Source organism: Protopterus annectens, chromosome 13.part0, assembly GCF_019279795.1.
Source record: "Protopterus annectens isolate FY-2018-M chromosome 13.part0, PAN1.0, whole genome shotgun sequence".
Classification (NCBI taxonomy): domain Eukaryota; kingdom Metazoa; phylum Chordata; order Ceratodontiformes; family Protopteridae; genus Protopterus; species Protopterus annectens.
The window spans coordinates 713,471,503-713,495,823 of NC_056747.1; the positions used below are offsets into that span (position 1 = coordinate 713,471,503).

The 24,321-nt window shown below is 40.5% G+C and overlaps 1 protein-coding gene across 1 annotated transcript in view; it reads right to left on the minus strand.

The window, feature by feature from the left end:
* The window catches only part of KIAA0100 (KIAA0100 ortholog), a 2,229,983-nt gene that overhangs the window by 919,682 nt on the left and 1,285,980 nt on the right, over nt 1–24,321 (minus strand). The window lies entirely within an intron of this gene.

Below are 24,321 nucleotides of genomic sequence, written 5' to 3' on the forward strand. Positions count from 1 at the left end.
AAGATGGATATCACAACATGGTTAAACAATTAATTTATGAGAATATTGATTATGTTAAGCTTTCCATGAACCCAGTATGGAGATTCAATTGTGAACTGTCCAATTTAGTGGATAGAGGGGAGAGGTTAAGTTTTTTTTTGGGAAGCAAAGATGTAAAAAATTTGTTAGTAAAGGAACCCAGGGACCCTGAGTTTTATGCAATCCCTAAAATTCAAAAGGAGATGATGAATCCTCCTGGAAGACCTATAGTGTCCATGACTAGCTTATCTTTAGGATATGTGGGTTTATTTTTGGACCATCATTTTAAAAAGTACTAGGATAAAGTACCTCCACACATTAAAAACACTGGTGAACTTTGTCGAGGGTTAAAAAAAGTAAGGTGCCAGGATAAATACTTCTGGGTGACTGTTGATGTTAATTCATTGTACACCAACAATGACACCAAATGGAATCTGTAAGCTATGGGTAGAATTATGGGTGAAGGGCCACAAATTTCTTTTTTCTTATCAATCTTAGAATTTTGTCTTAGTCACAACTATTTCAAGTGGAACAACAGTTTTTTTTCTTACAGAAGAGAGGCACAGCAATGGGGGCTGCTTTTGCCCGCACTTATGCAGTGATATACATGGGTGATTTTGAAAGACAGTTTATGTATTCCACTCAATATTTTGCACAAAATGCTGTTTATTATAAGAAGTACATTGATGATTTGATGAGATAAATTTTTGAAATTTGTGGAATGTCTGAATAGCACTGTTCATGGTTTAAATTTACTTGTCAGATGAATTCTTTTGAAATTAGTTTTTTGGATGTGGAACTTTATGTAGATTAGAAATATGAAATGCAATACAAACCTTACAGGAAGCCGAAGTCTAAGAATCATTTTTTGCATGTGGACAGCATGTGTCCTCCACATTTAATTAGGTCCTTGCCTTTTGGTAAATTTAAGAGAATTCACCATAACACTTCTGAAGATGGACTTAAATATTTTTTGAATCAGGTATACAACAGGTTAAGCTCACGGGGATATTCTCATAAAGCTCTGATGGCAGCCTGGAATAGAACAAAAGAAAGAGATGTGATAATAGCAGTTTGAATATGCAAGGGTTTCAGAGGAGGGGGATAAGGAACAGGAGGGGCTTTTTTTGTGACTAAATATTCCCCCTTCTCAAATACCTTAGAGAAAATTGTTAGAGAACATTGGCGTTTAGTATCTGAGGATGCACCCATGGGACATCTTTTTTCAAAGCATGTCACTTTCTTCTATGGCAGATATAATAATTTGAATGAAATATTAAGTGGGGATGGTGTTTCTTGTGGTAGGGCACAGGGTGGGGACACGAACATGTGGTCAGTGTTTGGTTTGTAGTAGGGTTAAGAACTTAAGCGGGTGCAACATTAATGGCAGGTTATACAGGGCCAGGAAGACTTTTAATTGTACCTCCCAAGGTGTTGTGTATATTACTGGATGTGGTTGCCAGCAAACCAAGAGAAAGGTTAAGGTCAGAATCATGGAGCACTTGGGGGATGTGAATAGTCCGGTAGGCTGCCAATTTGCGTCCCCACATGGGGGTTCAGGGAGTAGTTTGTTTTTCAGTGGATCGGCATGGCCTTTCTTGAAATATGGAGGCAGTTTTAAAGATGAACATAATTAAGGCTCGCATACAAAACTCAAACAGAAAGGTATTCAAAGTGGAAAGGGATGATGATGAAATGGGGGACATGCAAGAAATACGGAAAGGGTGGGATTTTGCATGTAGATCTGTAAGAAGAATATGAACACCCATAAAAAATATTGTTTTCATAAAGTGGCAAAATTCTCCAAACTAAGCCAAAACAAGACTGGAGAAAGGAAGTTTTGCCGATAGGTATGATTGCAATTAGAGTTAGAAAGACTAGGCAAGAGGCAGCTGTAATTTACGGGAAATAAAGCTCTCCTCAAATACTTCCTACCTTCCTCTATACTCTGCTTACTGTCTCTATATTACAGTACTAAGAACTCCTCAAAATTGCCACACAGGGCCTTCCTCTGGTCACACAAACTTGCTTAGCACAAAATATTGTCTATTTATACTGTCTTATGTGATGTCTCTGATGACTGTATTGTTTTGATGGAGTCCTTTTGTTAGCTGAAACAAACCACTGAAATCATGTTCTTCTTGTATGAAAATCTTGTATTGTAAAAAATCCCACTATACATATTATTTAATAGTGGAGCTTTTCTCCCCGGGACTCCGCTGTAAATGGACCTCGTTCCAGTCAGACTTTCCCGGTCAACAAATGTAAAATAAAATAAAAATAAAATAAAATTGCAAAGGAACCAAGGTATTGGGAGCAAATAACTAGAAGGGGAAAGGTAACAGAATTGGAGGAGGCCAAGAAGACATTTAGGCTGCAGGCTAGGGACTGTTTTCCCTATCAGGGACTGATATTAGAGTACATGCAAACAGAAAGGGATAGGAGATACGGGAATTCTATGTGAAAGTTTTAGTTGAATCTAGAACAGAAGCTGCTGTTAAAAAGGGATAATTACAATGGCATATAAAATATTGCACAACAACTAAATAATAAATCAGAGGAGGTTAGAAAAGATTGGGAAGAGATATTGGCTAAGCAACTTACAAGGGAACAATGAGAGGACAAATATATGGCTCCCAAGCAGGGTTACCAGATGTCCCTATTTGAGTGGGATTGTCCCGGGATCAGCAGCCCGATCCCAAGTCCCACACTGCCGGTTTAAATCCCAGTGAAACAGCCCTCTGCTTTTTTTTTTTTTTGCTTGACCCATATACTGGCATACGGGCCAATCAAAAAATCACTAAATATGGAGCTGCTGGTGTTTAATGCAGAACATCAGGCAGTTCCACATTAAACATAGCTCAGTTTTTTGAGTTTTTTGACCGACATATGAGCTAATCAAAAATTGGTAAACACGGAGCTACTTGTGTTTAATGCGGAACTGCTTGATGTTGCGTGTGTGATGGGGAAGAAAGAGGTAACTCGCAACTATATTTTGGGAGTGTAATGAGTTGGCAGATTTTAAAAATTCTCTACAGAGTACTGCATCAGAAATACTGGGTGAGCAAATGGATGAAACTGAGGATATGATTCTTCTGAGTTGGGACACAGGATCTGAATTGCCCAGACACAGTAAGGCCATGTTAAGTTTAATTCTGTTAGCAACTAAAAAAGCAATTACTACAAAGTGGAAATCAAAGTCTAAAACTAAATTTGAAGTACTGAACATTGTAACAAGATAAAAGAACTGAAAGTTGGATATTTATTAAAGGGAAGGAGCAAATTACACATAAATAAATGGAAAATGTGGAAACGCGTGCAAAATAATGTTCGGGAGGAGCAGTGAGGTTTAAGAGAAGGCAGAAACTGAACAATGTATGTAATCTTGGACTGATGATAGCTATAAAAAAGAATATACGTGATGTATAATGTAGGTAACTGGAAACATGCTAATATGGATTGCATTCTTTTATATTAATGCATTATTGCCTAGGTCTTAATTGATAATTTAATAAAGATGTAAAAAAAAAACAAAACCAGTGGCCAAACCCTGGCTGAAGTATCAACGGTCAGAAACACACTATAAACAATCAGTTGTGACTTGTAAAATGAAAGAAACTAAATTATTTAAATTGGATTTATCCTTACAAGAAGAAGCCACAGCAAAAAATGCTACATACTTTCACAATTAGAATAAACTTTTAACATATGAGCACGACAATTCAAAATTCTAAAAATCAAAGCTGTGGAAGCATACACTTTTTCCCATCCTTGTCAGAAAGCGTAGGATTGAAAATAACCAAATATTTAGCAGCAGCAGGATTAACTAAAGCTATAGCTACTGGGACATGTTTGGGAAGAGTGTGTAAAAACTTAAAAGACTGAGGAACTTCATACATTCTATCTGCCTTTCTAGGGGCAGAAGGCATGACTGTCAGAAAGTTGCAGGCAGTGAGACACACATCTTCGAGAACTGACAAAAGTGGAGGAATGAGTGAAAGTTCTGGAAATTCCTTCTATAACAAGCATTAAAGTATTTTCTGAGAGCCTGAGAAACCTTAGTGTTCTCCCACTGAAAACATTGGCACATTCCATGGTCTAAGAGAAAGAAAAACCTCCACAGGGAGAATAAGAAACTGAGCTCTACTCAGAGCCTTAGTCAGAAAACTGATGAGAAAATCCTTCATCTGTCTTTTCATCTTCCTGTCCAGATTCAGAACCTTGAATCTCTTGAGGAAAAGAAGTATCCCTCTTTCTTTTACCAGAAACAACCTTACAAGAAGGATCAATACCCTGAATTAAGCAATGAACCAAGCACAGTAAACTACTTCTGTATAAGTAAATTTGATAAAGAGTATATACATGTTTTTGGTTTCCTTTTGACAGAAAGAATGGTACCAACAGTGTTATTAATGGTGGTAGCACCCCCCTCCCAGTGATGGCTAAAACTTTCTGACCAAACAGGGAAGTCTTCAGTGTTCTCTCTCCCAGGAATGACAAGAGTCTCTCTCTCTTGCCCACTGAGGGGACCACAACAGCTGCAAAGGACGTGACTAACCCTTGGTCCATAGCAGCTGTAGCTTCTAAACCAGAGGGATCCAAAGTAAAAGACAAATAGTCTGAAGTACAACAATCAGCCACTTGCTGTGTTGGCAAGGGCTGTTTGCTTAACTTTTTCTTTTTGAAGCTGGAAAAAGGATAGACTATGGGAACGACAGTTTGTTCCATGGTCAAGCCGAAAATAGCACCCCTTTCTCGAGGAAAAAAAAGCAGTACAAGCTGATAAGCATTTAAAATTGTAAAAAGTCACTTTTCCTAATAAAAACATAGTAAAAATCACTTTAATATACTTTTCCAGCCCCCAAAATTAAAATAAGTAGTTTCTGACAAAAAAATGTTTCTTTACTTTTAAACTGACAAGAAAAAGTGGATTCCTGTTTAAAAGTACAGTTAGGACTCATGACAGGCCATTAAAACACAAAGTCCTTTTCTAACCAGGAAAGTATATTTAAAGAATAAATTTTAGTACGCAAGGTTTTTCTCAAAAGGGAATTTATCTGCATAGTAATGGAGCATCACAAAGCCAACCATCGATCACTGAAACCCTGCAAAGGAGCACTCTCTTCAATGGCAGGAAAGCTCTGTGGGGCTAGGCACTCAAGCCTGTCTTTTCAGTCAGCACAGTTTGATATAACTGATGGTTTGGTCATGTGAAAGGTGCCCTGAAGCTTTCCGAAGTTGGCCGGTTGTTATATCCATGGCAGGATATAACCCATATACCTAAGGCTACTGCAGCAGTGATCAGTATGATGAACATCAGTACAGATTCAGTAAGCCAATAAACTTCCTCTGCTATTTCTACACTAAATAACCAACAACTATTGTTTTAGCATAAATTTCCATAAGGTTTAACAACTTACAACAAAAAAGAAGTCTATAAATCCCTACTGACCAATAAGAAACAAACACTAACATCAAATTAGAACCAATCAGGAAATGGCCAGGAATGTAGGTATTAACAGACAGCATGACGGTACCATAAATTATACAGTAAGCACATTCTACATATATAGAATAGTTGTTTAAATTGTACCATAACCATAGATGTTCTTCTTTTCTATGCTGCAGTATTCTTAACATGAGTGATTCACTGCCAAAGGTGGACCAAACATTCGGCCAGTATACAAAAGACTAACCACTGCAAGGTATGTGGCTCCACTGCGTGCAGGCCAGCAGCCAGCATAAGCCATAAAAGTTACGTCTGCATGTACTATCCTCAGAAATGAATGCCCCAGTAAGAACACCAGCCTAAGGAACAAAGTAGGTAAGTATACATCAAGGGAAAAAGACAAAAAAACAGAGAGAAGATGGGAGGGACAGAATACTGCAACATAGAACAAAGTCCATCTATAGTTATGGCAAGATTTTACCAACTATTTTATGTCCTTCTATTCTTATGTTGCAGTACTCAACATGAGGGAGAGTACCAAAGCTCAAGAAGAAGAAAGGGAGGGGTAAGGAGCAGAGGCACTTTCTAAAATGCCATGGAGAATGGCTGTAGCAAAGCCAGCTCTAGATTTGGAAATGCCATCCAGTTTATAATGCTTGCTGAAGGTGTGAACAGAAGACCAGTTAGCTGCTTCCAAGATGGTGTTAGTATCCAAACCTTTGAAAAAAAGCACTTGAAGAAACTCTCATAGAATGAGTCTTAACAGGAGTAAAAAGGCTCTTACAATGAAAGCATAAAGTACAGTTTTGTACCTACCATAAATGTAGATGTCCAATAGGTATGCATCTGCAGTCATAACATATGGGTTGTCCTGCCTCAGGCAGCCCTTTGGTCGGCCGGATTCCAAAGTCTGGGTCTGGCCTCGGCTGATGTCGCACTTTCCCCGATGTCAGAGCGTCTGGGGTATAAAAGCATCAGCCGACACCATTTTCCTCAGTTTTTCTTGCCCCAGATGCCAGGTGCCCTCTAGGAAGGCTAAATTTGGATAAATGCAAAAGAAAAGTTCCAAACATTTGCAAAATTATATAATTATATACATGTATATACAAACAAATACACCATAATAGATTCCCCCAGCTAGCTAAAAGAGGGGTAAGTACCCTAGGAATACCACAGAGGGGTAGGAGGGAGGGTAAACCTGACTGCAGATGCATACCTATCGGACATCTACATTTATGGTAGATACAAAACTGTACTATGTCCTTCAAGGATGCATCTGCAGTCATAACATATGGGTAGAATATCATAGCCAATCTGGGGGAGGAGGTACTAAGAAAAGGATGGTGTAGTTAATATCCCCTGCAGGACTGCAGTAGCAAAACCTGCTCTGGATCTGGAGTATAAAGGTAGATTGTAATGTTTGGCAAATGTATGCACGGAGCTCCAAGTAGCAGCTTCTAAAATGTCCTTGGTAGCCACCCCTCGTAGGAAGGCTGTAGTGGTGGCCGTGGCCCTTGTGGAATGAGGCCTGATGTTTTCAGGAACTGTCTTTCCATGAAAGGAGTAACAAAATCGAATGCAATTTCCTATCCATTTTGAAATTGTCTGTTTGGAAATTGCTTTTCCTTGCACCCCAGTAGCAAATGCTACAAATAGTTGGTCAGTCTTTCTGCTAGTTTTAGTTCGGTCCAAGTAGTAGCGTAGTTGTCTGTGTATATCCAGGGTGTGCAGAAGTTTTCCCCCTCTATTCTGTGGATTTGGGAAGAACATAGGCAAGTGAATAGCTTGGTTCAAGGATACCCTGGATACCACCTTTGGCATAAAAGTAGGATTGGTTCTTAGTGAAACTCTGTCCTGATGGAAGATAAGAAATGGCTGTACTGCCATTAATGCTTGTAACTCAGATACTCTTCTTGCTGAAGTTATTGCCAGAAGGAATGCAGTTTTCCAAGACAGAAACAGTAGATCCACTGATGCTGCTGGTTCAAAGGGAGGAAGTGTTAGTTTCTCCAACACAAAGTTGAGATCCCAAGAGGGTAGAGGGGGTTTTCTTGGAGGTTTAATATTTTTGATCCCTCTCAGAAATTGCCTGAGGAGAGGGTGTGAGAAGATAAGTGGATCCACATTGTATTCTGCTGAAATTGCTGAGGCATGAATCTTAATGGAAGAATAGGACAGGCCATTGTGGAACAATTCTGCCAAGTATTCCAGAATATGTGTCATGCTTGCCACTGTCACATCTGAGCCTTTTGATGTGTTCCAAATGAGAAATCTTTTCCATTTAGCTGAGTATGTCTTCCTTGTGGAAGGCCGGCGAGCTTCCAAGATGATGTCCTTCACTCTCTGTGATAAAACATTTTGTTTTGGATTTAAGGAATTTTCCAGGCAGTTAGCTGCAATGTTTTCAAGTTGGGATGCATGATCTTGAAATTGTTCTGCATCAGAAGAAGAGGCCATAGGGGGAGAGGCCATGGTTTTGCCTGTGACATGCTTCTCAATAATGGATACCAGTGTTGCCTTGGCCAGTCTGGAGCTATCAGAATCACTCTTGGCTGCTCCTCCCTGATCTTCAGTAGAACCTTGTACATTAATGGGAGAGGTGGGAAGGCATATACTTTTAGAGCTTTCCAGCTGAAAGAGAGAGAGTCCATCCTCCAAGCTTGTGGGTGGTATGTCCTTGAGCAGAATGTCTTCAGTTGATGGTTGAGGGGGGAGGCGAACAGATCCATCTCCGGCATTCCCCATGCGTCTGTTATGAGTTGGAAGATGTCTGGGTGCAGCATCCATTCGTGTGCATCCATGGTAGTTCTGCTTAAGCTGTCTGCCAGTGTATTCTCTTTTCCTGGCACGAACTGGGACTGTAGTTGGATATTGAGGTTCAGGCATAGTTCCCATGGATTCATAGCCAGCCGGCAGAGAGGGTAGGAGTGTGTGCCTCCCTGCTTATGTACCACATGACCGTGGTGTTGTCTGTCCTTATTAACAGGTGGCCTTGATGGAGGAAGGGTTTGAAAGCCTCGATTGCATGCATTACTGCTAGCATTTCCTTTTGGTTTATGTGCACCCGTAGCTGACCTTGAGACCATAGGCCTTGGATACATTTGCCCTCCATGCGTGCTCCCCATCCTCAGTCTGAAGCGTCCGTTGTGATGGTTTGTTTTGTTTTTGGTTTGTTGAAAGGCAACCCTCTGTTGGACTGGCATGCCTGAGCCCACCACAGAAATTCCTTTTGAAGGCAAGGAATGATTGGTATCAAAGTTTCTAAACTGTGACTGTGTTGAGACCATACACTCCTTAGGTACCATTGTAATTTTCTCATATGCAGCCTGGCCTGTGGTATCAGAATTATGCAGGATGCCATGTAACCCAGGGCCTGCAGGATTTTCCTTGCAGTAAGCTGAGTTTGTCTTGTCAGAATCATGAAGTAATCTGGAAGTTGTTTTTGTTTTTCTTCCGTGAGAAAGGCCATTTGGGTGGCTGTGTCCAGATCTGCACCCAGAAAGGTTATTCTTTGGGATGGCAAATGTATGCACGGAGCTCCAAGTAGCAGCTTCTAAAATGTCCTTGGTAGCCACCCCTCGTAGGAAGGCTGTAGTGGTGGCCGTGGCCCTTGTGGAATGAGGCCTGATGTTTTCAGGAACTGTCTTTCCATGAAAGGAGTAACAAAATCGAATGCAATTTCCTATCCATTTTGAAATTGTCTGTTTGGAAATTGACTTTTGGATGTTGACTGTGTATCCCAAGGCCTGCAGCAGGTGTATGGCATAGGACAAGTCCTTTATCAAATTTCCCTTGTTGTCCGCTTGTATAAGGCAGTCGTCCAGATATGGGTAGATCTGAATCCCCTGAAGTCTGCAGTGTGCAATTACTGATGCCAGGCATTTCGTGAATACTCTGGGCGCAGTAGATAAGCCAAAGGGCAATGCTGAGAATTGATAATGCTCTGATCCTGCAAGAAATCTGAGGTGTCTTCTGCAACTTGGTCGAATAGGGACGTGCAGGTATGCCTCCTTGTGATCTAGAGTCACCAGCCAAGACTCCTTGCCCAACATGGGAAGAAGTTGCTGTAGGGTCAGCATCTTGAATTTTGGCACAATGAGGTAAGTATTCATTGTGGACAGGTTGAGAATAGGCCTCCATTGTTTTTCTTTTCTTGGTACAAGGAATAGTCTGGAGTAAAATCCTTGGCCTTGTTCTGAAAGTGGTACCTTTTCTACAGCTTTCATGTGAAGCAAGTTGTTGATCTGCCTTAAAGCCTCTGCCCTCTGATTTGGTGGTAGGTTTGGCATTCCGTTTCTTTTTGGCAAAGTGTGGAAGTGGAACCTGTATCCTTTGTCTATTATTTGCAGTGTCCATGTGTCCCTTGTAATATAATGCCAGTTTTTTGAGAATAAAGCCAGCTTTCCGCCTAAGGGTGCTTCCAGTTGATCCCTGGTAGGCGGAATCAGAGTAAAGTCATTGAGCCTGTCCTGTTGTAGTAGTTGTTGTTACTGCTGTTGCACTACTCCTCTGGTTGGCAGGCTGCCACTGACAGCCTCTGTAGGAGCCCTTCGATTGGCCTCTGCCTCTAGGGCATCTGTTTCTGCCTCTCTGGGCTCTGTCCGAGTCTGGAAAGGACCAATTCTTAGTAGGACAGTTTCTGCTGAATCTCGGTGGTTGTACTTGCAGGAAATCCTTAACTGTTTGCACAGATTTTGCCTTTTCTTCAAACTTTTTTAAGACCTCCTGAGCAGAGGAGCCAACTAAATTTTGTTTCTCCATTGGAGCATCCAGGAGTTTAGCTTTAACATGGTCTGGCAAAGATTGCTCCTTCAGCCAGGCATGCCTACGAATGACTGCCCCAGTCATAGCTGACCTAAATGAAGCCTCCAATGCATCATAGCCACATTTTAAGAAATGATTACTAACCTGCTGTGAGTTGTGTACCAAATCCTGAAGGGATTTACGGTCAAGGGGTTCAGGAGAAGAAAGTTTCTTATTCAGTTCATCTAACAAATACTCTTGGTACTGTATCATATGAAACTGACAATTCAATGCCCTGACAGAAAGAGTTGCAGAAGTATATACCTTCTTTCCCCATCTCTCTAAAGCTCTAGACTCTCTTTCAGAGGGTACAGGATTTTTGGCAGTGGCGGCTGCAACCCCTTTAGGGCCCTGAGAAATAGTTTCTGGGTCTGCAGAATGGGCTTTATACAGATGGAAGTGAGAATCCGGGACCCTGTAGTATCTATCAGGTTTGGCAGGGGCCGGAGGTAGAGTATCAGGGGCTGTACTGACATCATTGTACACATCATCAATTACATTCAAAACAGGAGGTATAGCTAAGGGCCTATGTTGAGGCAAATGTAAAAAGGTCCTTAATCTTTTTCTAGAATCAGAGAATTCCTGACCTTGCCATTGAAAATCCTCTCTCATGGAGTGTAGAGTCTCACCAAAGGAAAACTCTTCAGGAGGGGAGGCCGAAGGGATAGATTCTTCAGCATCAGAATCCTCATAGGGCGAATAAGCCTCCTCCTGGTGGTCTGACAACTCAGATCCATCCGAGGACTCATCTGAAGAGTGTGGGTCAGAGGGGTCCGTCCTGGGCCTTTTGTCTGATGGAGGGCGAGAGGCCCTGTCTGGGTGAGGTTATGAACCTCTAATTAAAGAAATTAGGTCCTCTGCAAGGCTGAGGATCTGAGAACTAGAGGAAGGCCTCTGGGAGGTAGTCTTGGGAGGCAAAGCTTTAGAAAGTTTAGCAGCTTTAGCCCTAGAAAAGGCCTTAATGGACATTGAAGCAGGGGGCCTAGCTGCCCCATGTGCAGGAGTAGAAATGTCCAAAGGTATGGTGTCGGACATTTCCTGGACACTGGTTTCGGTAGGTAGCTCGGTAGCCGACTCAGCCGGGGCCTCCCGGGCCGCGGTGGTCGGTTGAATGGATTCGGAAGAAGGAATCTCCGAGGACTCGGTTTTGGCCGAAACCGAGACACTCGCGGTAGGCCTTACCGTGGTTTCAGCCGAAACCGCGGGCCGCGAGTATCGGTCCTTGACCTTCCGTTTCTTTTACCAAATGCGAAGTCGGAGTATCCGACGGCATTTCATATGCAAAATTGGCCCCAAAAAATTCCTCTGCAAACTCCGACCGACGTCCAAGAGTTCGTCGGTTGAAGGAAGCACAAGCTGAACAGGCCAATACGTCGTGGTCTGGGCCTAAGCAAGGAAGGCAGTAGGAATGGAAATCCTTATGAGGTATTTGTTTCCCACAAGTTAAACAATTATTTACTTTGTCTGACATCGGCTGAGGCAAGAAAGAGTCCCCAACGGGGTACTTAGCTTTTTCAAAGTCTTCGGTAGCTGAATTCACTGGATCTGACCGACCGGCACTTGCGAACAGCTTCTGCTTCAGGCACCGCGCGGCAAGAAAGACTGAGGAAAATGGCGTCGGCTGATGCTTTTATACCCCAGACACTCTGATGTCGGGGAAAGTGCGACATCAGCGGAGGCCAGACCCAGACTTTGGAATCCGGCCGACCGAAGGGCTGCCTGAGGCAGGACAACCCATATGTTATGACTGCAGATGCATCCTTGAAGGACATCAAAAGGAAATAGCCTTAGAAATCCAAGTGGAAATAGTCTACTTGGAAGCAGGCATTCACAGAGCCCTGGGATTAAAAAAAAATCTGATCAGATTTCCTGATAGCCTTAGTTTGATCCAAATAAAATCTGAGTTGTCTATGCACATCCAAGGTGTGTAGTTCTCTGTCACTAGATGATTGTATGATTGTGAAGAGGGGAAAGAAGTGGGTAAATGAACAGACTGGCTAAGTGACAACTCATTCACAACCTTGGACATAAAGGAAGGGTTAGCACTCAAGGAAACCCTATCCTTACGGAAAACCAGGAAGGGGGAGAAGCCATCAAGGCTTGAAGTTCGGAGATCCTCCTGGCTGAAGTGATGGCACAGTCTAAGTACAGTGTTGGAGGGAAGCTTCAGCTGCAGGTTCAAATAGAGCAACAGTGAGTTTTTCTAAGACAAAACTAAGATCCCAAGGAGGAGGAGGAACAGGCTTCCTGGGAGGTCTGATGTGAAGGATGTCTTTAAGAAAGAGTTTAACCTCCAATTTCGAGGTCAAAGGAGGAGACAAAGGCAGACAAGTAGAAATGGCTGATAAATGAGCTTTCACAGAGGAATAAGCCAACTCAGCATTCAGCAGTTCACACAAATAAGAATAAAATCAGAGGTACATCCACAGAAAGTGGGTCCATTTTACGAGAAAGACACCAGATGGAAAACCTCTTCCATTTGGATAGTAGGATTTCTCAATATTGGCTTTTCTGGCCTCCAGCATAATCCTATATCCTCTGAAAAGAGGTGTCTGAATGGAATCAGAAGCCTATCACTCACGGTGTCAGATGTAGAGATCTCTTGTCTTGTGTGAGAAGATCCATCCTGGCAGGTAATTTGCTACAATTGTCCTTGGCTAAATGCAGAAGAAGAGGGAACCAATGCTGTCTTGGCCAAAAGGGAGTCACCAGCAAGATTTCTGTTTTGTCCTGATGAATTTTCAGCAGAACTTTCTGAATAAGAGTCAAGGGGGGAATGCATAGAGAAACATCCCCTTCCATGAGAAGGAAAGGGTGTCCACCTTCCGCACCAGAGGATCTGGAACTCTGGCACAAACATTTGGTAGCTGTCCGTTCTAGAGGCGGCAAAAGATCTACTTGAGAAATACCCCACCGGTGGATAATGTCCAGAAACACATCCCTGTGAAGCACCTATTCATGGGACTGAGTCATGGACCTGCTCAGAGTGTCTAGACTAGATTCTGATTGAAGGAAATGTATGCTGCCTGAAGGGTGACCTGGCACTGGGTAGGCAGTTCCATGCCATGAGGGCTAGCCTGCACAGAAGGTATGATTTTGCCCACCCCCCAGGTTTGTTTACATACCAAAGAGCTGTGGTGTTGTCTGTAAACAGTTTCAGAGGGTCTTGAGAAAAGAGAGAGTGAAAGATCTGTACAGCCAACAGCAGGGTTCTCACCACTTTTATGTTTACATGCTCCTTTCTTTGAGAAAGAGACCAAAGGCCTTGAACCTTCCATGATGGAAAGGCTGCCCCCCCAACCTATGTTTGAGGCATCTATGAACAATTCCTGAACAGGAACAGGAGGATGCAGAGGAAAGCCTGGGTTCAGGGAAATTTTCTGAATCCACCAACAAAGTTCCCTCTTCAGACAAGGAAGAAGAGGGATGAAAAGTCCAGTGGGTGTGCATGTTGGCTCCAGACCTACTTGAGCTACCAGTGAAATTTCTTCATGTGAAGTTTGGCTAGAGGTAACATGGGGATGGTGGATGCCATCCATGAACCCTAGAAAACAGAGAAACTCCCTGGTTGTAAGAGAATGCAGAGGGAGAAAGTCTTGGAAGACTTTGATTAGAGATTGAATTTTTCTGAGGGGGCAGGGAGGCCAATAACGATCTGTCTGGATTCTGCACCCCTGAAAGATGTGATCTTGTGAAGGGATGAGGAAAGATTTTTGGATGTTTAATGTGAAACCCAGTCTTTGTAGAAGGGAAATAGTGAAACAGAGATTCTGCTGCAAGGTCTCTGGAAGTAGAGCATGGAGCAGGAGATCATCCAGATATGGAAAGATTTATACATCTTGGAGTCTGCAATAAGCAATCCCAGGAGCCAAGCATTTTGTAAATACCCTTGCTGCCATGGAGAATTTGCTCCCAGGCTGACAGGGAAAGATGCAGAGAGAGGGGGAGGGAAAGTGGCTGAGAGAAGGTTGGTAGTCACCGACTACCTGGCTTGTCTGAAAAAGGCTGTTTTTGAGCAGGAGTAGGCTGAGTGGGCTTGGAAGCAGTAGGTTTCCTGAGTGCAAGATTGTTTCCATTTAGGAACTGGAGACACAAAGATGTGTTTTATGTCCTGTAGTCGTTTGCCTTTTTCCTACAAGGACTTGAATAAATCTGCTGCTACAAACCCAAACAAAGCTTTGTTATCTAAGGAAGCATCCAGTAATTTAGTCTTAAAGTCATCTTGAAGTGGCTGAAGCCCCAACCAGGAGTATCTCAGCAAAACAGAGCCAGAAGCAGGCACTCTAGCAGATGCTTCACCTGCAACACAGCTGCATTTAATGGAGTGGTGTGTCACCTGGCAGGAAGCCTCCAGAAGTGCTGATATCTGTGACTTTACTTCCAATTCAGGAAGGTCAGAAAGAAGCTGAATAGCCTGTGAAAGGAGAGCCAGAGCATACTTATTCTTATGGGTTTGGCAATTGATAGCATAGAAAGCTAGGGTGGCCGAAGTATAAACCTTTTTTCCAATCTTTCCACAGTCTTACTCTCTCTTTCTGAAGCCTAAACAGAAGGGGATGGCAATAGTCTAGAAGGTTTATCAGCAGCCACAGAAACAGTCACTGGATCTGCTTATGGACATTTGTAAAGAAATGTACAGTCCTCTGGAACTTTATAGAACCAATCTGGCCTTTTAGGGGCAGGGGGTTTAGAGTCTGGAGTCTTTGATGCAGAAGAAAAGGCATCAAGAAAAGCTGGTAAAACCAGAGACTCGTTCTAAAAAGCAGCAGCAGTAAAAAAACATTTTGAAAGTTGTTGTTGCGTCTTTCGGCTTTTCCTGGTTAGGGGTCGCCACAGCAGAACTCCAGTCCGCTAATGACTGGCAGTAGATTTTTATGTGCCGAGTTGCCGGCCCTGACACACAACCTTCAACAAAGGTACGCACATTCACATAAGTCTCCACACAGAAGACTCTCTAGCTGAGAATCTAACAGGACATCTTACTGTTTGCATTTTAAGTAGTTATTGAAAGGCATGAAATGCTACTTACAACTGACTGAAATACAACTGTGTATGCATGTAAAATCAATGCAGTGACAGGAGCTTTAGGAAAAAAGAGGACTGCATGATGTAATTTTTTATAGACAAGCACTGTATTGTGGGATACCTAGAGGCAGACTAAACAATCAGAATTACTTCAAGATGCCAGACCCTATGTGGTCAGACTCAGAAGTTCCGTATAAAAATATTTAAAAACCTTAAAATAGCCCCAGAGTGGGTGTTAAAATGTAGGAAACATCAAACCACGATGAAATAAACATGTTTTATGAGTCTGTAGGTGCAGTTCTCCTTTAAATTCTTCTCTTTTCAACAGGTAGGAGGGAAAGCGCCAGTGTCTCATTTTTATTTCATCATGTGTTTCTACTTTAGTTATTATTGGTGCATGATCTGAAATAGTTGCTGGGTGCGTATCAAGACCTTCAAAAAAATGTATGTTCATGTCAAATGTAAAGTCTGTCTAGTCTATCCCAATTTTTGTATCTTGGGGAATAATATGTAAATTCACTCAGAACTCCTAGTACTGATTTCATATTTTCCATGCCAAATATTTTCATAAATTTAGTTATTTATTTATTTATTTATTTATCATTTGTTAACTGGGAAAGTCCGACTAGGTTCCACAGAGCCTGTTTTCATCGGAGGCCCGGGGAGAAATGCTCCAGATTTCTATTTCTTCAAATATTTACCCTCCTTTGTAAATTTTACATTCTGTGCCTCCAGACACATACTCACTGTTGCAAATCAAATTTCAGTTCCCACCTCTAAGTAATATTTCTTGCTGAAAGCTGATTTCTCCTCCCAGAATTTTCTTAAGGTCCATTATGGCAGTTTTAGGTGGAACAGAAATAATACATGCCATGTAATCCTCCTCCCTTGCAGTTTCCCCTTTAGTACTACAAATCTACCATTATTATCTTTTTTATGCTCTTCTATCAATGTTGGAGCTCTTCTAGCAAGTACTACTCTTTTCCTTTTCCCCAGGTATTTCTCTGAACAACCATCTTGAAAACATTTATTTATCAAATTCATATGTTCAGTTCCTTTCAAGTGCGTCTCCTGTAGCACAGCTACTTGCAGTCTACATTTATAAAATAGTTCACTACTCCTTTTTTCTTTTCTTTTTTTTTTGCGTATTTATCTGTGAGACCATTCAAGTTTGAAGACATTACAAAAAACATTGTCTTGAAGAGTTATTATTCCCACCTTTTATGTATTACAGCTTTTTTGTTAAATGTCTAGTTCCAGCTTTTGTGTTACACGCATATACTGTTTGGCAGTTTAATCTTTTATACAGTTGTTTCTTGTCACTTCCATTTGAGCCTCTGTCACATCTTACAAAACTTTCTGTATTATTGAAAGCCCTTCAAAACACACACACACACACACACACACTACCCCTTAAAACCTATTAACTTACTACCACACAAAACTATGTACATATGCAAACATTGCAGTTTTACCCTCCTAATAGTAGGAACAAATGTTCCAAACTGACAGCCAGTCACAAATCTGAGTTAAGCAAAAAGAAAGTTTATCCATGCTAAGATGCATGGTGCAGTCTGTGCTTCTAAGTGCTGTCTGGTTTTGTTTTATCTTTATAGCTCTCTCAGCAGGGAAAACACCTGAATTGCTTTCAGAGAAAATTATCTCCAAGCAATTTCTCTTTATCAGATTGTCTCCTAGAGACATGAGAAGCAGCTACAAAACTGCTAAGCATACATTTACTTACTAAAAATACTTATAATATTCAAGATTCTTTTTCATTTACTTGCTTTCTTTTAAAACATGTTACTAGACCAAGCTAAGGGCCTTAATCCACTCATTCCCCTATGCAAGAATGAGAAAAAGCACACTAATTTTTCTTTTGTCATGCTCTTTTAACCACATTTTTCTTCTTTTTACAATGCAGTGCCTACATTTCAGAAAGGAGAAAGAAAAAAAAAAGAAAACAGGAGAACCTATTTACATTAATGACCCCATTACACTTAAAAAGTAACTGAAAAAAACTTCAGTTTATGGCATGCAAAGAAAATCACCAACAATTAAAATAGTACCATTAAGAAAAAAAAGTTTTACTTACAGTTACCTTTCTCCCTCCTCTTCCCCTCTCAAGTATTTTTCCAAACATTAATGACATGAAGTAGGGATATGCTTTAGAGTCCCCTACAAGTTTAACAAAGTCCAAAAAAGTCCAATATTTCCAGATTTGCTTGTTCTGTCATGTTTCACAAATATAATTATTGCTTTGTAATCCCAAAATTTCCAAGTTGTTGGTGTTATACCTCTTCATCTCCATCTCCCAAATCCCATCTCTGCTTCATTTTAATGTACTCATAATTCTTTTAGTTGACTGCCATGATTTTTTTCTTCTCTCAAGCATTTTCCATTGAAACACTAGAAAAGGTTTCACTGGTACAGTCCCTTTGTGTTCTTTATTACCAGAAGAACAAGCGGCAGAATCTACTTCTATTTCACAGCTCACTTTTTGCTGGACAAACTTCTGGAGTTCCTTCACAGCATGTATTTCATCAAAAAATTATTTTGTCCCTCCAGGGAAAGTATTTTAAAGATAGTTGGGTACAGCAGTTTGAATCGTTCACCTGCTTCATGATATTCCCTGAATAATAGGATAAATTTGCTCCTCTTGTGCCTAGCATAAATGAATAGTCATTCTCCACAAACACTCTGCCGTCTCACACTTTTAGTACTTTGTCCTTCTGACATAGTTTTATCAGAATTAACTCCTTCTGCTGGTAAGATTGCATCTTTACTATTAAAGGTCTAGGTTGCTTTCTCATAGCCAGGTTTGGAGCATACATACAAAGTGCCCTTTTAATTAACAATTCATGTTGTCAAATACCAGTCCAGCTGCTTATTTGGGCTTTCATAAAATTAATAGTCTGTTACTTTCAGCTTCTCTGGTACAGCAGAAAATCTCAGGGTTTCTCTATGTGCTCTGTCCACTAATTTGATTATTTTTAAACCTCTCTTCTTGTGCAGTCTCGCATTCAGCCAGCCTTTTCTTAATTTTGACCTCTGAGTTTTGTAGTTTTATGACCTCATCTGAATAACTGTTTAAAGCTTCTTCTATTTTTTCCAGCCCTTTGCTGTTTGAGTTGATGTACTCTATTGGTGTTTCATTTATTTTAATTAGGTCTGTGCACAATTGTCTTATCCTTTCCTCTAGGTTACTGGAAGTCATGTCTGAAGCTTGCACTGCTTTTTGCTGAACAGCTGCAGTAGTTTTCCAAGTCAGTGTTTTTTCCTCACTTTTTGTAGCCGATTTTGCTTCAGGTCCTCTGTATTTCTTTTTCCTGGCATCCAGGCAGTGCACTTACTAGCCAGTTACTAAAATTTATACAGAAGTATAAATCCACTAGCTTTCTCTGCTAAGTTTCTGTTTTCACACCGGAAGAGCTAAAATTAAGTGGTTACTCAAATGTGCAGCGTCTTAGAAGATCTCTGCCATACTACTGAGTGATTTTTGCATTACAAACCACATTACACAACTCACTAACTACGTGAAGTAACTTAAAAAAAACAAGCACTTAGGCTTCTCGACTTTAAAATGAAGTCCTGACTTCTCAGTAACTTGGGCATTTGTGTAGCAGCTCTTCTGATGTCAATGTACCACAAGCTAGGTACAGCCACATCTTCCTAGTCATTTCCACAAAGTCTTTGAATTCGCAAGAAATCTGTAAATCTCAGTCTCTGCAGAGAGATTTAGGTTTTACATGATCACCTTCGAGGAATCCAGGTAAGTGGTCAGCGGAAGGCATTCCTTGTCTTGTTCACACATTGAAGTAAATGATTTTAGAAACTTGAATCAGTTAGCTACTGCAACAAGGGTGGAGTACATTATTACTTGGTGGTGCTGAAGATGTGTTTGAAAAAAATTCCGTAAGGCTACTCAGCTTCATGGTGTACCAGGATAAATCCCTAACTGCATCCTAGATGGTCTGTAACTGACCATTGGTACAAATGCTGAAGGGATCGGGCCAGGGTGGATGGGACTGCATGGCCAATGTTGTCTTCCTATCCTGGGAGAAGGAGGGAAGCAGCTTAGCTCACTGCATTAGTGACTCCTGAAGGAATTTAAGTGTACTGCTACAGCAGGAACAGCCTATCTTTCCCACACTGTAAGTGGTATGCCACTTTGTTAGGAGGCTGAACATGCATGAAAGTCCAAATGTATCTCTGGAGGCAGCTATAGCTGAGTTCACAGACTGCTGAGAGGGTTGGGGATAGGATATTCCACATAATCTGCAAAATAGCCAACTCTTTCACTGAGGAACAAATAGGTTGAGGGGCTCTCTTCCTGATGAAGGAACAAATAGATCAACAGGATTTATGAAGAGAAAGCCAGTGGGCTGCTCCCACAAAAAAAAAAAAAAATCCCAGACAGCCATTTATTTTTTTTTCAAAGAAAGAGTAGGTCATTCAAGATTTTTCTTCAACTCCAGAAAGACAGACTGATATCCTGTCTTAGATCTGAATGGATTAATTCAGTTCATTCAGTACAAACAATTCAGTACAGTTTCTGTACAATATTGCTTTCCTATTCGTGAGGACAGGAACTGTTTTTTTTTTTTTTTTGTTTTTTTGCTTAGATAACGAGAAGCATGTATACACTAGTTTTCTAACTATCCTGTACATAGGAAATGTCTGAGTATTGGGGCTTGTAACCACTTCAAGACTTTGCCTTTGGGATATATTCTGCTTCTTATGAACTAACAGCAGCCCCTGACCACAGCAGCTATGTATCTTCAAAGACTAATGTTTTGTGTCATTCCTTATTTAGCAACCAGTCTCTAGTGACCAGAACCAGGCAACTCCTCTTTTGACCAGAGTAATGATAATATTTATGGTTATTCCCTTAGAAGTGGTGGTCAGTTTTGCTCAGGTCCATCTTAGACTGGATTTTCTGGGTCTTTTGTTGAATTATCTCATTCCAAGAATTTTATTAGCCATAGCTAACTGGATAGCTATCAGTTTTTATTGCTGAAATGTAGTCAACAAAAAGACACTGTAAGCAAAGCAGTTCTTGGAAATAATGAGCCTGACTGTCCATTATAATCACAGTGGAGTGGTATGTTTGCCTTCAGAAAAGGGTTCCTATTATATAATCGAAGACGCAATCCTTTGAATGCATTTTGATCGAACTTAAAAGCATGAAACAGCAACATAGCGAAACAGCATATAAGCAATTTCTTTCCCTGGAAAAGAAATTGCTTGGCCGCCACCATTACTTTGCCATTTTCGTCACTGTAGTGCGATCTTGGAGTTGGTAGACGGGGTATGGGGGGCAAAGCCCGCCCACCCATTTTATGTAATGTTTTGAAGTTTTTATTTTTTTTTTTTTTTTTGTGGAACAGAGATTTTTTTCCCTTCTTGTGGTAAAGTTGGTTCATTTATACAGAGGTAGTGCTACTGCGATTGCCAGCAATTTAAACAAAAGGACTCTAAAGAAGCTAAATTAACAGTGGATTTCACTGACATAAATAACCTGTTGAACAGCAGTAAATGTACTTTTGAGTCAGGCTGTTGTTGAGTAAGTGACAGCAGAGTGGTAGCTGCAACTAGAGGTTAAGTTCCTATACTCTGTAAGACAGATACGGTGAGTGTTTATCTGCCGTGGCGCAGCGGTAGCATTGTTGCCTCACAGCAAGAGGTTCTCCCATTCGATTCTCGGCTGGAATGCGAGGAGTGCCTTCTGTGTGGAGTCTGCATGTCCTCCCCGCAGTTGGGTGGGCATTCGAAAGACATACGTAAATGGCATGCCTTTGTTGAAGGTTGAACGTCGAGCTGGCACCTAGGCGTTTGTGAAAGTCTACTGCCAATCACTGGCGGACCGGAGTTCCACTGTGGCAACCCCTAACTGGGAAAAGCCGAAAGACAAACAACAACAACTCCGTGTAGCAAAGAAGCCTTCAAGACTGCAAATTAAATCAAGGTAAGGTGTCTTTAAAGGAACTGCATCACGGCCTTTAAGCAAATTCCTTTTACCTCAAACAAGGATTGCATGGTTCACGTAGTAGTTTAAATATTAATCTACATAATGTCATGAATTCCTTCATCAGGAACTGAGTTTTTTGGATCTGCCCTTGGAACCTATGAATGGGAAAACTTTTCTTTTCTATAAGATGCTTAGTTTCTGACTACCAATACTTCTGTTTTAGGTGGATGAAAGCACATATAACTGACTACATATTCCATGAGCACCAGACTCCTTGGCAAGTGAGTTGTTTTATCAGCTTATTTGAGATATCAGGTTAAAAATGTTACAATCCTAACTGTTCTTGTGGTAAAGTTGGTTCATTTATACAGAGGTAGTGCTACTGCGATATGTTGCATCACTAAGCAAGAGGATTTAAAGTCTCTTCTTAGCAAGACAGTTTTCACTACTGGGCATTTCAAAGAAAACGTTATTTGTTTTTGTCCAGTGTACAGAAGGTTATTCAAACAGTACAGCAGGTACATTAAGTATGGTTCTGCTTTTGTCTTATCAATGGTGTACTGTCCTCATGCGTAGTACTCAGTCTGTGCTCAGTATCTGACAATAAAATTGGCTTTAAGCTATAATTTTAGTTTCTAAGTAAAAAGGAAGAATGTGTCAAAAGATTTTTTTGATAGCTTAAATGGCAAAAATCATAGAATTTAAGACAATAGTGAAGTCTTAGTTTGCATACATATAAAAAACTAATTACTATTAACATCATTATTGTGGCTAATGATATCTCTTTGGAAAAGCGTACCCTGACATCACTCATTGGTTTGGGCGTAACCACACAAAGATAAGTTCAAAACCCGATTCTGTCACAAAAACCTAAGGGTAAATCTTGCAACTGGATTGGTGAAATATTAAAATGACATTATGAGTTTAAATTACTGGCAGATACAGAAAGTTTTTTTTTTGTTATTATTTTAATTACTGTAGCCTAATGCACCTGCAAAGAAGCATACTGCGGAACTGAAACATTTTCTTTTCAACTATTTGTTTCAAATGTAGATAAAGTACTTGGATAAAAATTTGTGAATTATATGTACAGTGGAGTTTGCCAGAGACATTTTCTGAATTGAAAGTAATATTTCCAAAAAAGTTCAGGATTGCCTTAATCATGGAGATTGCTAATAAATACAACAGCGAAGCAAATACAAAATACAGGCTAGTGCTATTCACATAGTTAAAATACAAGTAAATACTGCAAATGGTCAGAAGGTTTACTATCCATGTATCAAGAAAAACAATTGTTCACAATTTTAATTATAAAGAGGCTAAATCCCACAGTTATGGAAAGATCGGGCACATTAAATGGGCATGGCACAATAAAATACTTTTTTAAAGCAAGAACAATAATGCTCATGACAAAATCAAAAATACAGTTGAAAAGATTAAGACAACTATGAAAGTGTTAGTGGATTACTAGCATTTTCAATAACTTCTCAAAAAAGGGAAATAACGTGTCTCCATTTATTATACATGATAAGAAGTGTACATGGAAATAAAGTTGCAGCAGTATCTGTTAATACCTGAACAAATGTTTTGTGCATTATTCCATAAGAAATGCTTACAGAAAACTACTGTGAAGTTTAAAACTCAACAAAAACAATATTTTGTGTTGGATGAAATAATGCTTCCAATTCTTGTGAAAAGCAGAAACAGAATCTGCCTTTAACTGAGGTAAAAGGTGAAGAATCAGCTTTGTACATGAGGGCTTAGCTGCAGTAAGATGAACTGTGATGTATTAGTTTAAATCAGTGCAAACAGTGCTTGAAATGCACAAAGTAGTGTTTCCTGAGGAAATTGAGAAAGTGCAGTTGTGTAAAATCTTACCATAACAGTAGATGTCCTTCCCTTCACTGTTGCAGTATTCATTACAATAAGGATCCCTGCCAAGGTTAGACAGATATCAGGCCAGTATACCAAAGCCTTAGGTTGTAGTAGGTAATCATAAATCACATGTATGCTTCCTGAAGAACTGATGAACCCAGGAGGAACAGCAGTCCAAGGAGTACAAAAAGGAACATGTGCATCCAGAAGGAAAAAGTCAAAATACATCTACTGTTATGGCAAGATTTTGCACAACTGTACTATGTCCTTCCATATCACTGTTACAGTATTCATTACAGTAAGGAGCGTACAAAAGCTCAAGAGGAAACATAGGAGGAGGAAAGTCTGGCAGAGTCCGCAAGAAAGCCATGCAAGATAGCTCTGGAACCATATCCTACTTATAGTGTTAGGTAAAATTATGCACAGAAGTCCAAGTAGATGCCTCAAAAATGGAGTGGGTGTCCAATCCTTTGAAAGGAGCACCAAAAAAATCCTGAGCCTTAAAAGAAGAGAGGCTTTTCCCATGAAAACAATAATAAAACTAATGGCTTTAGAGAGCTAGGAAGAAATAGTTTGCTTAGAAACAGCCAAAACTAAAGGCCTAGGATGAAAAGAAACAAAAAAAAAATGTTCAGATTTATGAATAGCTTTAGTTTTATCTAAATATTACCCGAGTTCTCTATGTACATCCAAGGTGTGAAGAACCTCCTCACTAGCAAGACTGCAGAGAAGGAAAAAAAAGTGGGCAAATGAATAGACTGATTAAGATACAACTCATTAACCAGCTTGGGCATAAAAGAAGGATTAGTACGAAGTGACACCCTGTCCCTATAAAAAACTAAAAAAGGTAATGATAAAAAGCAAAATCCCAACAGAGCACTTCTTTGAAGCAGTTTGGAAACAGCTGAAGATGGAGAGTTAAGATAGATCATGGAAGATGGCGTTCAGACTGATAGCAAAGAAGTTCTGTGGAAGGTACATACGTATGTCACCTTTATGCCCTACGCCATGAGTAGGTAGCGTAGGTGTGATGTACAATGTCCATATTACAACCAAAGACTTTAGTATACTGGCCGGACATCGGGCTACCCCTGGAAGAGGATCCCTAATGTAATGAATACTGCAAAAGTGACACGGAAGGACAGCAAATGTGTGGTGTTTAAAAGCTTCTGCTTTACTG